This window comes from Aethalodelphis obliquidens, unplaced genomic scaffold (genome assembly GCF_003676395.1).
Source record: "Aethalodelphis obliquidens isolate GAN/ISIS:26980383/991018 unplaced genomic scaffold, ASM367639v1 scaffold1, whole genome shotgun sequence".
Lineage (NCBI taxonomy): Eukaryota > Metazoa > Chordata > Mammalia > Artiodactyla > Delphinidae > Aethalodelphis > Aethalodelphis obliquidens.
This window is the reverse complement of record NW_020837945.1, coordinates 99,925,122-99,928,870: the sequence shown is the minus strand read 5'-3', so window position 1 is coordinate 99,928,870 and position 3,749 is coordinate 99,925,122. Positions and strand designations below refer to the sequence as shown.

At 32.1% G+C, this 3,749-nt stretch overlaps 1 pseudogene; it reads right to left on the bottom strand.

Annotated features, from left to right (window-relative positions):
- Nucleotides 1–2,857: 2,857 nt before the first annotated feature.
- Nucleotides 2,858–2,957, bottom strand: LOC113624159 (uncharacterized; annotated as a pseudogene).
- Nucleotides 2,958–3,749: the final 792 nt, after the last annotated feature.

The following is a 3,749-nucleotide window of genomic DNA, read 5'->3' as shown; positions in this document are numbered from 1 at the left end:
ATGATAGTTGACCATATCAAATATTATTTAGAAGCCATTGTCCCAATAATGTCTAACCAGTAGTAATGGGAGTAATAATACAAATAATAACAATTGGAAACAACTGTATTTCACTTTATGATTGCCTGCTTGATATCTTGCAAAAGAAGAAAAAGAGTCTTAGAAAAATTTGCTTATTTGTTTAGTCAACCTACCAAAACTGTTTATTGAGATTTTTAGGTATATAGGCAGGAGCAAGTTATACAACTTGCTCAAAAGTGAGATGACGGAGTTGTGCTTCACAATACAGCAGTCTGTGGCCGACTGCTTCTCAGCTGGGAAACCACATGGATCTCATATAACTTTGCCTTCGTTCAAAAACATCTGATTTCTGAATTTATATACAAACCCTATTTGTTTGCTATTATGATCACATCACTACTGATTTAAACATATAGCTGCTATGTTACCATATGCATTGGTATTAAAGATATAAATAACATACAAGTCTACATATACATTTTAAATACCTTTAAATATTGAAATATCTAAACACTATCTTCTAAAAAGATGTTTCTTAAATTTAATATATTTAAGGATATGTTTTAATGAATTCTTTAGAACCAACAAAATTAAAAGGTGATCTTCTACAGTATTTGTTATTAAGCCCTCTATGTATCATATAAGAATTTTTATATTTCTTGTAAAGAGTCATTGTTTATTTAGAATTTAATATATGTTAAAATATTTTCCTGTCACAAATATTAGCTCACAACAAAAATTTTAAACCTGAACTTTTAAACTAATTTCATGTAATTTCAGTTAACCGTGGGTCTGAAAACCGTATAAATGTAATTTTTTAAATTCAAATTTAATTTTGAAAACTGCCCTTTGGTAAACTAAATGCATGCTTTCTTCAAACCCTTAAAATGATTACATAACTGTCTTAAAATATTTTATTTGCTTAATATGTAAAAATATTTTCCTATGAGGTATTAATACTTTAATACTGACATTAAAATGAATGTTTTTCCATTAGGAAAAATAGTGATGTCATTCATGCATAGAGTGTTTTCGGACTTCCATTTCTTTAGTGGAGAAAACAAGGTCACAAATAATTTAGAAGAAAATTTAGATCACAGTTGGCTTTTCTGCCAAGAAATGGAAAAAAAATTTTAAATTTTAGCTTCCTGATATGCATCCAGGATATGCATAAAGGATATGCATATATTCAAATATAGGTAATTTTCATCTAAGAGCCCAAGAAATATGCATGTTAATAAAGACATTTTAAATACCATACCTTGATTTCATACTATGCATATTTAGGTACATGTGACTTGTTTCTATTGAAATAAAGCATTAATTTTGGTCACATTCAAATGTTACCAAGAATATACGTTGTATTTGGATCTATTGGAGCTGTCACTGGTTGTATGTTATCCTGGTTTATGGTAAGGGAGGGTAATATGGAATAAACTTGAGCCTAGACCTAAACTTCCTCCATGAATGAACATATTTATCTGTATACTCTAGGATTAAGACCATGTCTCCAGACAGTACTCACTACTTAAAAGCCATCTGAAAATAAAAGTGGGTTTTGTATTTGGTTCCTCAGTTTATCTTCACACAAATTTAGCACTACAATCACTTCGGTTAATCTGTAAAGTGTGTATATCCAAGCAGTATGACTAGACCATCTTTCTAAACTAAGTCTTATGTACAGTATTTTATTGAACTGTTAACTAGTGGAAAATATTTAAAAATAAATAAAAGAGAGAGAAAGGAAAAAAGAGACACAGAGATAGAGAGAAATCAGTTATTAGATTTTAAAGTAAAATAGTTGGGGGAGATTAGGGCTTGGCAGCTGAAGATCTATCATATTCACAGTTGCCGTAATGTACTTTATTTTTTATTTATTTTTTATATTATTTATAATATATATATAATATATATTATATATAATATATATAATATATAAACATATAGCTTATATATAACATATAGCTTATATAGCTTATATATATAAATATATATATAACATATAGCTTATATATATAAATATATAAACATATATTATATATAATTATATATAATTATATATATATAATTATTTATATTGGAGTATAATTGCTTTACAATGGTGTGTTAGTTTCTGCTGTATAACAAAGTGAGTCAGCTATATGTGTACATATATCCCCATATCCCCTCCCTCTTGCGTCTCCCTCCCACCCTCCCTACCCCACCCCTCTAGGTGGTCACAAAGCACCGAGTTGCTCTCTATGCTATGCAGCTGCATCCCACTAGCTATCTATTTTACATTTAGTAGTGTATATATGTCAATGCTATTCTCTCACTGCATCCCAGCTTACCCTTCCCCCTCCCAGTGTCCTCAAGTCCATTCTCTACATCTGCGTCTTTATTCCTGTCCTGCCCGTAGGTTCTGCAGAACCTTTTTTTTTCTTTTATTTTAGATTCCATATATATGTGTTAGCATACGGTATTTGATTTTCTCTTTCTGACTTATTTCACTCTGTATGACAGTCTCTAGGTCCATCCACCAATAACTCAATTTCATTTCTTTTTAAGGCTGAGTAATATTCCATTGTATATATGTGCCACATCTTCTTTATCCATTCATCTGTCGATGGACACTTCGGTTGCTTCCATGTCCTGGCTATTGTAAATAGTGCTGCAATGAACATTGTGGTACATGACTCTTTTTGAATTATGGTTTCCTCAGGGTGTATGCCCAGTAGTGGGATTGCTGGGTCATATGGTAGTTCTATTTTTAGTTTTTTAAAGAACCTCCATACTCTTCTCCATAGTGGCTGTATCAGTTTACATTCCCACCAACAGTGCAAGAGGGTTCCCTTTTAAAAATATGGAATGCTTCACGAATTTGCGTGTCATCTTTGCGCAGGGACTATGCTAATCTCTGTATCGTTCCAATTTTAGTACATGGGCTGTGGAAGCAAGCATGCCATGACGTATTTTAAGTACAGGCCTTGACACAATAGATATGCAATGAATATTTGCTGAATAACAAATGATTGAACAGTATAGGATTTTGATCCTCCAAATCTTTATAGAAGGTTTCTTGTATTTTTTAAATAAACAAAGAAGAGTGCATATTATATGCTGGCAGTTTTCTAAGAATTTTATGAAAATTAATTTATTTAATCTTCCTCAAAATTGTATTAGGTAGGTACCAATTTTATTCCTATTTTATGATAGAAAGATTTACTAACTTGCCCAAGATCAAAGCTAGACAGACTCTGTACAAGGTCTGTGCTCTTAATCACATCACTAATTCTACTTCACATAACTGATACTGAACTGTGTGCCACCCAAATTTTATCAAAATCCAGCTGAGATTGTGAGCTTGTATGTGTGTTTATATATGTGTGGCAGTAAGGGAGGTGGTGCTTAAGAGATGTGGCCTCTTCCCATATCTCGATGCCAGTGTTCTCACCCTTTTTTTCTTTCCTCTAACATAACTGGAGTACATACTACTTGGATTGGATTGTGCATACCAGAGAAAATACTCTCTTAGTGAGCATTTTAGTCTCAGGGGTGAAAAATGGTATAGTTAAAATTGATCTCCCCCATCAGGTTCTTCCCAGGTGAAGCATTCCTCTCTTTTATTCTTCTTTCTCTATTCCAATGCAAATCTATATTCTGAAACTCAGTATTACATTTATTACAAGGAGGTTGTTGGGATGCATCACATCACTTAGCATCTCCTAAAGAGAGATGTTCCTAAGTGC